This window comes from Oryzias melastigma, linkage group LG21 (genome assembly GCF_002922805.2).
Source record: "Oryzias melastigma strain HK-1 linkage group LG21, ASM292280v2, whole genome shotgun sequence".
NCBI classification, from domain to species: domain Eukaryota; kingdom Metazoa; phylum Chordata; class Actinopteri; order Beloniformes; family Adrianichthyidae; genus Oryzias; species Oryzias melastigma.
In genome coordinates this window covers 6,043,978-6,057,154 of record NC_050532.1, presented here as the reverse complement: position 1 = coordinate 6,057,154, position 13,177 = coordinate 6,043,978, and positions in this window count along the sequence as shown.

Sequence of the window (13,177 nt, the reverse complement as noted above, 5' to 3'; positions counted from 1 at the left end):
TAAATAATACTAATTAGTCAAAAGATTTGTAACTTTTGCAATATATATATTTTTATTCACTTACTTATGAACCTCCGATCTCTTCCTGCACGCCGCCAAAATAAAAGCTGACTCATCCAGGCATGTAAGACATTAAGTGAAAAATACACATTGAAAACATTTGACTACAAGGTAAAGTTAAACTAAAATGTCAATGTCAGTCTTTGACTGCCTGTCGTCTTCATCATCTCCAAATGTTTAACTTTGTGCACCATTTTTAAAAGAAAACAAATAGGATTCCATTTCTTATTTTTTTCTCTTTTTTTAGCTTTAAAAAGCTGCAGTACTCCGCAAAGCAAACCTCAAAATGTGTTAAAGATTTAAGAGTATTAGAAAAATCTGTATTTTCCAATTGCCTCCCATAAGTGTCACAATTTCAACTTGTGCTCTGTAGCCGAGGAGCTACTGCAAGGCATCATGGGAGTGCTTAGTATAAAATCCACAAAGTGACTCTGGTTTTTTGTCTTTTAGGAGAACGAACTCAGCTTCATTTAAGTGATTTAAAGATGAGAGTGAGGTGATAGCAGAACAAAAGCTCTCTGTTTTGAAAGCGCCACACACTCATGAAAGTGTAACTGAGCTTGACTGACATCTCCCTTATTACCCTGTTAGCTTTGTTGCACCTGCTTAAGCAGGACAGCTCCCACCTTTAGCATCATTAAGAGTGCACAGCGTACGGTGATAGTTGACTTCTCTGCTCGGCTCCTTCAAGGTGAGCAGAGGTTTGTTTTGCAACAGCTTTTAACAAGCCGAGCACCTCCTTTTTATATACAAATCTCTGAAATTGTCAATTAAATGAGTTTGTAGATGGAGAAAAGTTATTATGAGACAGGTTCGTTCAAGCTCCTAACAAGTGACCCTCTTTGGAGTTTGTGGTTTATAGTCGATAACTAATGTGGTGTTTATCTAAAATGTGAAGAAAACAGCATTTAGGAGATGCCAAATAGTTTAACTACGGTGGCCCTGAAGTGCAAATCACACAAGTCATTCACAGCAAAAACATGTTAAAAATCTCAATTAAAAAAGCAAAACAAATGATAAGAAAAACAACACTACAGTTTAGAAATCAAAGAAAAATCAAGGTAGCTAAAGCATAATTAAAAAAAATAAATGTTTCATAAACACAAAGTTATCTCCAGAAATTAAAATAAAATGTTAAAAAAATGAAACGAGTGAGAAAACAGAAATGGTAGTGATGGGACATCAATGATTTGATGATGATGACTGCCCATCATTTTAACTGCACTTTATTTATCATGAAGCGACACTGGATATGCTCCGTACTAATTATAAAACTTTTGTAAATATGTGGAGATTAAAGACAATTTTTGAAAAAAATCTGGTTTCTTATTTTGTATTCTTTAAGATTTCAATAATTTCTGGAAATCAGTTTTGTTTTCTGAAATGTTTAATTTTTATTTCATTTCAGTTTTTGTAGAATTTTTGTTTTGGTTTCTGTATATTTGCTTTGATTTCTAATTTTATTTTTTTGTGATCTTTATTAATATTTTCGCATTGTGTAATTTGTTGGTGTGATTTGCACTTCCGGGCCACCGTACTCAAGCCTATATAACAATTTGAGAATTTTCTGATACACATTTGTAAGACCCCTATCTCATTAGCATGATCAATACTTTCCCTAAACTCCCCATTGTATATTGGTGCATGTTTTCTGTCCTGTAGTTCATCATCATTCCACTAGAGGCAGTAGAAGGGATTTTACTGCTCATTTCAAAATGGCTGCCTCCATGAAATCTCAAAAACACTTTTGGCGGGAAAAGTTTTAGCTAATTTTCAACACTTTATGGTGAGAAGAACTCATATTATATTTTTGTTTATATTTTGAAGGACTACTTGCTTTATTGAAAGACTAAAAAAATTATTGATAATAGGTAAATGAAATGTATTTTTCCGGAAACTTTCATGTCAGTGTTTTTATATCCTAAACAAACATTGTTTTGAGCAAAAACTTACCAGATCATCCAACGTATCATGATTGATACTATCTTGATTTAGTTTTAAAAAGGATATTGCTAATTTCTTTATGTGGATCCCCTCAAGTGGGTTAAAAAAACATCTTAATTAAAAAAATTTAAATCCTCTCCTATTTGCTTGTCCTCGTACAAATCTCATAAATGTACAGAGCACCATCTGCCTCATGCTTGTCCAGCTCTCAGTCAGCACTCTTGCCCCGCTGCATTTTCATGGGGACTTGAGGGTCTCATGTTCTGCGCTGCCTCTGCCAGCTCACGCACACCAAAGGTAACCGAGTAATGATGAGCGGAGAAGTGATACGCTACATTTCCTAAGACGTTTAACTTTTCTCTTGTTTCAGGCCGTGGTTCTTATTAACTGTGACAGATGAAACCAGCACCAGATTTCTCCCTTTAAAGATGCTCCTTCCTGATGGACCCAACAAGCCCCCACTCATTTGAATATTATTTTGCTTGAACAGTTGACCATAAGAGAGGATTGTTCAATTTTTATACAAAAACAAAGAACACATTTTTTAATTGTATGCTGTTCTTTTTAAAGCTTTAATAATCAAACTATGCTATAAAAGTCAGCAATGAACAGCATTTATGAACTGAATAAAGTTATGGCACACATCCCTGAGGGCCCCGATTAAAAAAGTTTGACATTGTGTGGCTGTCACAGAAACCTGACCAGAATAATGAGTGCCAGAGGTCTGGCAGGCAGAATGAGGGCAGCTGAATTAAAAAACTGGTCATGTTTAGGATATTGCCATAATTGAAACCAGATGCAGAAGTCTCTTAATTTTTCATTACGCTCTCAATGAGTGAAAGTTTTAACAGTTTCCCCTGTGAACGGAGCTTTCTCAATGAAATCTTGACGTTCATTTTGAGAAATCACCAACAGATGTTATGCAAATGCATTAATCGCTCAGTTTGCTCTCCTCATCCTCAAACTCCACATTCCAATGAGTTTTCCAATAAAAAAGGGTCTTCAGAAAAGCTCTCTGGAGCTTGTTAATGTACAGGCTTGTATACATACGGCCGAGTCCCCGAGGGCCGGGAAGATGGCCGGGCAGGAGATCACGAGAAGCAGGTCAACGCGGGGGAAGGGGTGGGAGGCGATGGAGGAGTCAAGAGCAAACCCGGCAAAGTCTTTGAATCCAGTGGAATTCCTCTCCTCCTCCGCGGCTCCTCTGGGAGGCGTCAGGAGCCTGTGGAGAGAGCGAGGTAAGACGGGGCCTGTCAGGAACAAAGCTCCAAATTCACATGATATGTTTAGCTAAAAGGGTGAAAGAGAAATGAATCAAAGCTTTGCAAGATCAAAGAAATGCAACAATAAAGTCAAAGCGGTTGCCATGGGACCAGCAGGAGATGCATATCATTTATAAGTTGTTCTTAGGCGCCGTCAGATGTGGGGGGAATTGATTGTTATTGTTTGGAGGATGAACTGCCGCTGGAAGGGGTGAGGAGCAAGGGTCATCCTCACGCAGCGAGAGGAAGATGTCTCCTAACTTGTTTTAAACGGCACCCTCTTGTGATGCGTGTCAAAGGCCACCGCGGCAGCACCTTCCGCCGGTGATAACAGGCAGCTAGACAGACACAATGACAACTTTGCCAACCCCATAAATATTTTATCGCCACAAAACACTGATAGGCTAAATATTTGTTTTGTATCTTACACAGTCAGAGGTTACAGCGGCTGTTTCTGTTTGAATCTGGAAATCAAATAGACTTAAGCAGTTAGGCTAAGACTTTGATTTTCATTTATCATTGTCGGGATGCTGGAGAACAACGGGGAGGCATCGGTTAGGCATACTTCTATTTGTTGTTTTTACCATATGTATTTCTATTTTTAGCAGCTAGATTTACCTTAATTTAAATGTGCTATTTGTTCAAGAAAACCATTGTGAACAATATGAATGCATCTGCCTTAAAAAAGACAATTTAGGTGAAAAGCAATTATAGAGTGTGTTGAAGTTTGTATTGAAGACAGAGAAAGAAAGAAGCATTAATTTTTAATATACAACAAAATATTAATTAGAATGTGATGTAATCTAATTCACATGCTGTGCTGAAAACTAACATCCTCTTGCTCACAGTGCAGTCTTCTTCAAGGATAAAAAAGTTAGATATTTTATCATCTCTGTACCTTCCGGATTTTATTTGTTTTTATGTACAATATTAGTTTGTGTTAACATTGCTCTGTCAAAATGTCAGTCAGTTATGCTAACCTTGTTGGGACATAGCCTAGCATAGACGCAGTAATTCTTGTTTTAGTGATACCAGACTGTTTTTTTACTTGTTGCAAACAAGTTACTGGTGTTGTAAATATGCTAACACCTCTATAAAGGCTAACATCTCGTAGTGTTGGACAGTATTTTATTTACATTTTTTTGGTGTTATTCACAAGGTTTGGAGTTAGCTTAGTCACAGTAATGTTAGTTTTTGTTAATGTTAGTGTTGCTGATTACTTGCGTTCGACTGCCACCAACAATTGGTAGAAGCAAGAAGTCAAAGCAGTGCAAACTATGCTCCAGGTTTTTTATATCACAGCTTTGTTCCTATGAATGTATGTTTTTGTGTCATTTAAACCGGCCAGCATCAAAAGGCAGTTATTAATTTTCCTTTGTGATCAAGTTTATAACAATTGGCACTTCAATGTTATGAAAAGGATGCTACCCACATGTCATAACCAAAGCGGAGTCCCTGATTGGTCAAAATGTTGCATTGCCACGATTAAGAAGTTCAACTAGCTTAGCTTTCAGTGCAGGATCAATGACTGCCTGATTTGTGTGTGTAACCTGCAATCAGACTTAAAAACTTGAGCAGCAACAAGCAATCCTGAGCGTTCTGAACACGGAAGTCAAAAATTCTGGTCTATAGTTGCAAAGACTTTTTACTGAAATTGGCCACAAGTTGATGCAGCCGGTGTGAATGCAGCTTTACGGATATTGTGAATAAGCTAACACCTCTATTGTGGTTGACATGTAGCGGTGTTTGGCTGTGCTTTTTTTTTTTTTTTACGCAGGAGTTACAGGCATTGTGAATATGCTGATATGGCTAACACTTCTAACTTAGCTAGCAAGTAACATGTTACAAACTAATACTGAGAATGTTGTCAAAAAAGGCTGACTGACCTGACTCCTTTGTCTCGTTTAATTCGTCTTATAGTTGGGTGCACCGCGTATGATATATGTTCAAAACCATTTATTGATGGTTCCCCCAATAGTATGAAAAATATGGTATATTTTTTTTAACTTAAGCACCACTTTCCACTGTCTTTTTCCACGACTGTGTTATGCAGGGATGACTCACATAAATAACTCAATAAAAGGCAAAGTAAAAGAGTTATAAAAGAATTTCAACCACAAACTACATTGTATAAAGTTTCCACCTTTCTGTTTTTCCTATAGGCACTTTTGAGACACTTTTGGGTAACTGTGCCCCAAATTTTTCTAACTTGTCCTGTCCAACAGCTGAGCAAACAAACACGAGCTGAGAGCCTCTTGCGTTAGACAGATTTTACTGTCACAACAGAGGTTTATCGAGTATAAACCCCTGTTGTATTTCATGCAAAACTTTATTTATATGGATTATGTTTATATCTTTTTTCCCCCCTCTTTCTTTTTTGTTGGACTGGATGGAAGAAATAGCAATCTGTGATGGGTGGGGCCTATCTACACACACACTCAAACATACCTGTTGGCTAAAATAGTCCTCAGTCTAAATTTAATTTTTAAAACAGTAAGTTTATATGCTTTGGAGATGCTCAGTTCAGGACAGAACTCTGCTTTTTACATTCTGACAATTCCTTTGTGTGTTTAGAACCTACTGATGTTTCTAGATCCAATTTTGCATCAATACAAGTCATTTTTACTCATGTTATGCATGAAATCATTGATGTCAGCTCCAAACTTGACCCGTATCTCCTACTCTAAACAGGTAAAGCTTAAACACATGGCATTTTCAACATGGCCCAAGGGAGCTGCAGAGATCCATGAGAAGATCATGATCTTCTCATGGATCTCTGCAGACAATCCAAGATGTCCGATGTCTCGTGTCGTTTCTTCCTGATATGTCTGAATGATTCAACATGGGAAATGGTGACTCAGTCATTAGTATATGAATAAAGAGCATTTCTTTAACCCCTTATAACCCCTATAAGAGTAAGAGTCTGCCTGGACCTTTTTTTTTTCTTAATTGATTGTATTATCTCTTAAATGATGAGTAAGTTTGATCTCTAACATCACTTCAGAAATGTTTTTTTTTTATGTTCAAGATGCTTAAAATGTGTTGGAAGACAAACAAAGAATATATATAATTTTTCAGCAAGTTTTTCATTAAATAAAATTATCTAGATGAACTATTCCAAAGGTTTTGAGATGAAAATAAATTAATTTAACTACAATAAACCAGCACAAGATGTTTTGTTTTGTCTGGAATTTTGTTTTTTCTACAGCTTCTCAAAGTGCAAAAATAAAAAGGGACATATTTCGATTTTATAATTTTATAATTAAACATTCTTATACTTTTAAGGAATTGTAACTATTTTCTATTTGTAAGAAACAGGATTTGATGATGTTCTACTAACCCAAATATTCATATATACACTGAATTTTCCAACCAATATTTTAAATAAACTAACTTCCTCTCAAATACATTTGTGTGCAGAAAATGTACAAACATGCCATATTTACATATCCAGGAGCACGTCCAAAAACAATCACTGCCCGTCTACCTCAGTGCATTGGTGCATGGAAAGACTAGGACAGTCTGCAGTCACCATTCGGTTTGCACGCATGAGAGATCCTAAAATAACAACAAAGAGCCCTAAGAGGGTCGGATGAAAGCTTTGTCACCAACATCTCAGCTTGGAGAGGCTCCGCCCATTTACTGTATCGCTGAATGAGATCTCACATGTTATTCTGACAGAAAGATTCATCTTTCTGTCCATAAAAAGTGATGAACTTTAATTTCAGCAATCAAATTTTCACAAAAATTCAGATAAAAAAGATTACGTTTCTAACATAAAGACTACAATTGTTGTAAGATGTTGCTTTTTTCTGACATTTATGTTGAGGCACAAGCAGTTTTCATGCAAATGATTTAGCACATTACATCCTGTTTTTTTATATAGTAAAGGGGGCTTTTTAAAGCGGAGACATGCTCTATCTGCTGTGGTGTTTGTGGGCAGGAAATCAAAGCACACCTTTTCTGACTCCAGCATCTTGACTGTTATTCACTTAGACATAAATCCGGCGTGAATCTCCTTCAGAAACTGAAAGTTTGCACAGCTTTTCTTCAAAAGTCCAACCCGAATTTCCATTACCCACTGCAAATGTGCAAATATAGGATCAAATGAAGTCTTTAAATAAATGAAAAAGAGTGTTTTACACCGTCCCCTCTAGTAGTTAAATGAGCGCCGAAAATCCTCCATGTTCTCCCACTGAAGTCAGGCCAGCGAGCCACAAACAGCAGAGCAGAACTCCATTGTTATTTCGAACTGGTAGAAGCCCTCAGGTTATTTTTCCTCTGCCTTGAAACAAATCAATGAAGCACAACTCACTTTGAACAATTGCACATTTGCTGAAATCAGATGTGGGCCGAGGAGCCAGCTATCATCGCGCTCATTCTGTTTGTTGAAAGAGGAGAACTTTGATAAACAAGCCCGTTCTTTGAAACAGGTGCCCAAGCATGAGTTCAGTTTTGAGAGGCGATTCGGAAAAAAGAAAGGATAAAGAAAAAACACTGATTAGAGGAGGTTTGTTATTCAGCAAGCAGCTGTTCTGGTTCGGTTTAAGCCTGACAAAGTTGGCGAGAACGCTTCGGACTCAACCGGCGACACTGTTTGTTTTGTATTTGACATAACACAACGTTAAATATGGCTATTTGAAACAATCAAATGTCGTACATGTCAAACTGCACGTCCAGCTGGTTGATTAAAGAGTCAACAAACTGTTTAATGTGATGAAGCTAGTGTTTGCATGGCAACATCTATACATGATATTTTATTTCTGTCATGTAAACTCCATAAGGTAAACATAAAAAACATACATATGCACGTACAACTTCAGATAAGTACTGTATGCATGTTCATGTATACAAGTGACACACAAAAATGCCCACAATCATTTTCCTTGAGGCAGAGAAAATGTCAAGCTTTCATTTGGATGTAGACAGTTGTAATGAATTGAATAAAACTTTATTTATAAAATACTCAACAGCACCATCAGGGTGCCAAAGTGCTTTACAATAAAAAAAAAGTAGAGATTAAAAAAAACAACAAAAAAAATTACAAAAACTAATAAAGTACATAAAATGAATTAGAATAATAAAAAACAAGTAAAAATAAAGATTAGTATTGAAGTTTTTCCAAAGGGGTATGTTTTTAGTTGACCGTTTAGGTCCTGTTTTTGACTTCAGATTGGCGGGTACTGTTTTTTAATGAGTTAAACGTAGCTAACTTTGATCCAAAAGTATGAACTGATAGAAATCCTGCTCTTGATGAGCTCAGAGAGTAGAAATGTACGAGGTGCAACATCTTTTGATCTCTTGTAAAAGTGTTACCAGTGGTCTTTTAATTTTGATTGTGCCGGTTTTAGACAAAACCTTTTTCTGAGCTCTGAGTGGGACTGATGGCACAGAGCAAGCCTGCCCTCAATTCCCATCATCCACCTGTGCTTCTACGTCAATGCCACAATTACATGTTATAAACATAATTTTCATCGGAGCGGGTCTTTAAATGTCTGTGGTTCTCAAAATCAAGTTTTCAGACAAGGAGACAAACATTTCCTAAACCTTCATGGCAGTTTAATGACTTTGTCAACATGACTAAAGACATTTCCTAACAGTTCCTGGAAAGTCCGAAGTAGTTTTAAAAACACTAAGGGAAAGTATTAATAGATTTTCTGTTTTCTAGTCTGTGTTTAATTTGAACAGTTTCTCAATATTTGGTTGTGAAATAACACAAGACCCAATTCCTTGAAAATTGTGTTTTTTCTTGAGGCACTTTTCTTATGATGGACTTAGACAAGGAAGTTTTAGCTTAAAATTGCATTTCTGAGTATTTCTTTCTTTAAATTGATTAATCTTATTCATTTCAAGCATATATTGTGGACAATAAAAGACAAAAAACACAGATTTTTCAAACTCATTACAGAAATATTGAAATGCATTAATTAGTGAAGAAAAAACAACAAAGTCACACTTATATCACCTTTGATTAATTAAATATGGTTATTATTAGCTAAAGTCTAGTAGAGTTTGACTGATTACTTAAAAAGGAGTGGGATGAAGCAAATTTATATAATCCTACCATAAGACATTTCATTTTACAGTTTTAAAAAGTGTTTGTACATTAGTGTGAACCATGAGCAGATGAAACAACATGGCATTTTTGATCTAGGTGCTACAGTCCGCTGAAGAAGAAGCTACATTAAGGTAAGTTTTGGTTAAATGCATATTTTCATCAATAGGCGTCAAGGGGTTAAATATGAAAGAACCGTCCACACAGAAAAGCACTTAAATGTTGATTTATGCATCCTAAAGCGTGTTAGATAAAATATTTGCTTCCAGTGTCACAGACAGCACTGAGATGAAACCAGGAATTTTACTACTATGATCATTCTAAATCCTTTGTGTTCAGGTCCTAAATAACCCGTTTTCTATTTAAAATAGTGGTTACATATTTTTTTCTGTTCTAAAATCTAGATAGTAGAAATCATAGCTACTGTTATTCAATAAAAACACAAATAAAACAATGGTTTGTCATATTATTTATTGATTAAATCATGTAATTATGATTTATTAATTATAACATTTAGATTATTGCAGTGTTTTAATCAGATCTGGATCATGTTTTGGTCTTTTATTATCTTTTACCGGTAAATGAATCTTCAGTAAAGAGTGAGGACAAAGGCTCAGTTGATTCTTACAAACATTTAAGGCAGTAAAACAGATCTGAAGAGCAGATTTTGAATTCTATTCAGAAGCATCGACCTTGGTGCTTAAAGAATTTGGATGTTTTCTTTAGCCAATGGTGCCCCCATGTGTTTATTTTGATTGTTGCATGATTTTTATTTTTTTATTCAGGGGTAAATCTTTTGAAACTTTAATCTTCCCATTAGTTAACAGGATTTGATTACATCACTTCTGATGAATCAAAAAAGGCCGTTCTTTTGTCGGAGACGCCAAACAGCTGGAGTTAGGACCACAATGTGTTTTCACTGGAGGCTCTACAACAAGTAAACACAACATGGAAGGTTCACACACTCGGCTTATCCTCACTATCGCCATATGGAAGCGCTTTCCAATGGCTATCTACTTGCTGCAAATGCTCCTAAATCAGTCATTTTAATATCAAAGCACTTAACACGAGAATGATGATTACTTGCAGGTGGACATCCATGCTGCTTGTCAAGATTGCATTTGGAGAAAATGACTGAGCTCTTATCCGACACGTACAGTACAGCCAGTGTTCAATAAGCAAGATCGCATTACAGAAGATTGCTATAGAGTTTCAGCAATTTTCCCAAAATTACACTGGCCTTTGGTCTCTGCTAAACGTGATTGACTTGAATGGTTTTCATTAAGGACTCGCAGAGTCTCGATATTAGTACACCAAAGTGGAGGAATTTGAGGGTGAGCGGGTCCAGCTGGGATGCTGGAAGTGGACGGATATGCAAATGTTTTCTTGGAAAAGCTTTGTGGGGTTTTTGACGCAGCGTGTTAGATGTGTGAGTCTTCAAGACCCACTCTGATGTTCTTGTGGCATTTTTCTCATGATGGAGGACAAGAAAATTAAGCCTAACCCTTTAAAGCCCACTACACCAAAGAATTGACTAAAAAAAAATCATTTTGGGGGGATTTGAAAGCCTTTTTCTTTTTTTACAATTTGATTAAATCTACAAAAATAGCACACATTTTTATACTTTGGGTGATTTGATCCATTCACTTTTAACATGGTGGAATTATTTGATAAAGCATTAATTATCAGCAAATTTGGCTTTTTTTCAATACAGTAAGTAGTCATTTAGAAAACAAATAACAATAGGAGTCACTCACCATAATGTTTTGAAATTAACTAAACTTTTCCTGCCAAAAGTGTTTTTTTCTTCTCAAACTTTATTTAACAATTGCAAAAATTTGATACAACAAATTCCATATATATATATATATATATATATATATATATATATATATATATACACACACACACACACAGGATTTTCATATAATCAACAGCAAAGGTGAAAATGTTTCTTGCCTTTTTTTAATTTTTCATTTATTTTATTTGTATTTAAAATATAAACAAATATCTTTCTGGAATGTAATAAAGAGTGGTTTGGTTTCTGAACATGTGTTTTTTATGAATATGGAACTTCCCTAAAAATATCAAAACATTAAATCCTAAACCAAATAAATTGTTGCTTGAAAATACACCGCAAAGAAAATGCTTTTTTTTTTTCAAATGTACTGAAACCGAGAATTTAGAAAAGCTTTTAACACGTATACAGTTAAAAAAACAAATGATCGATTGTGTCTGCTTTTTCCTGCCAAAAGAGTTTTTGAGATTTCATGGAAGCAGACATTTTGAAATGAGCAGGAAAATCCCCTCTACTGCCCCCTAGTGGAATAATGACCTTCAGGACAGAAAACATGCACCAAGTTATATACAAAAGGGTTTTTTGCAGAAAGTATTAATCATGCTTATGAAATAAGGGTCTCAGAAATGCATATCAAATAAGAAACAAATGGCTATACAGGGTTCAAATTGCATTTCTGGGTTTTTTTCTCATTCAAATAGTGAATAAGGAGATTACAAAAAATCCGGTTGGAAAAAGCTTTACACATAATCTCCCTGCTCCGCTCCATTTCACTTGTAATATTATATCCATGTACGTCATTGTTTTCCTTTTCCAAGTTAACATCCGGCTCAAAACTGTATGCCTGGATAATGTCAATATTGCTCGCCGCTTTTGTTGCACTGGTAATATTAGCTTGGGATTGTGAGAGGCTGTAAGCTAGCGGGAGAGCGTGTAAACAAAAGGATGATGTGAAGTAAGAGCATGCTTACTCCGAGTCTACAACTCAGAAGTAAATTTCTAATGAACTACTGCTGCTCTGTAGAAACTATGTTCTAGAAAATGGCACATTATATATTTAGTCTAAAAACTGCAAAATGATAACTAAACGACCACTGTTCCACTTTTTAAAACAATCAAATAAAACCCGACTTTCTCCCACAACACTATCATTTAGTAGAGATCATAAACAGCAAATCAATACAAGTTTGTTGAATTATTCCAGACTTTCGCACGGTTGTGGCAGAAGCCTCCAAGTACACAATAACCTCATGTGATTTACATTTAGTGTCATGTTTGAACTTCAGTCCAACTTCCCTCATTTTCCTCATCCACGGAACAAAATCGGAGTAATGGAAGTCAGATAAATGTCGCTAAAAACCGAACCCACACTGTCAAGAAAACGGCCAAGAATAACACAGACTACCTTCAAAAGCCAACTTATGAAAATACTTTGGAAAGATCCAAACTGAAGGGTAATCTGCACGCACTCTCTGTTTTCAGAGGTCAAAGGTATTCCCACATTCCCCGCAGCTATTTGGCTGCTCCAGAACTGAAATACAAGATGCATATCTGTGAGGAATCAAAGGAGGGTGTCAGGGAATTTAACTGCATCAAGTCAATACTACTTTCCCAAATGTAGCGACATTATTTCACAGGCACCATCCCACTCAAAGTGTTTCAGAAACCGACTTTTGAGGGCGTCTGGTGTGGCAGCAGGAAACCGAGGCGTCCTGAAAGAAATATTGCTGCAGTCTTACTTCACAGATGAATGGCAGAGGCTAATACACGTGTTAATAATCTTTGAAAGGGTTGATCTCAAATGAAAAAACACTTGAGGAGGGGGAAAAAAAATGGTTTTGATGTCAGGCCCTCACCATCAACCGCTGACTTTTGAGAAAGCAAACATGAGGTCATGTCGGAGGAAACTTGACGCACTGCTGTGCATTTCAGATAAATGATAACACCACATAGATGCTATCATCTCCGCTTTAATCATCTTCTTCTTCCGGATTGCATCATCATGCGCTGACAGTTTGGAGGCATGCACTCGAGCCACAGCCATCATCTGGATGACCA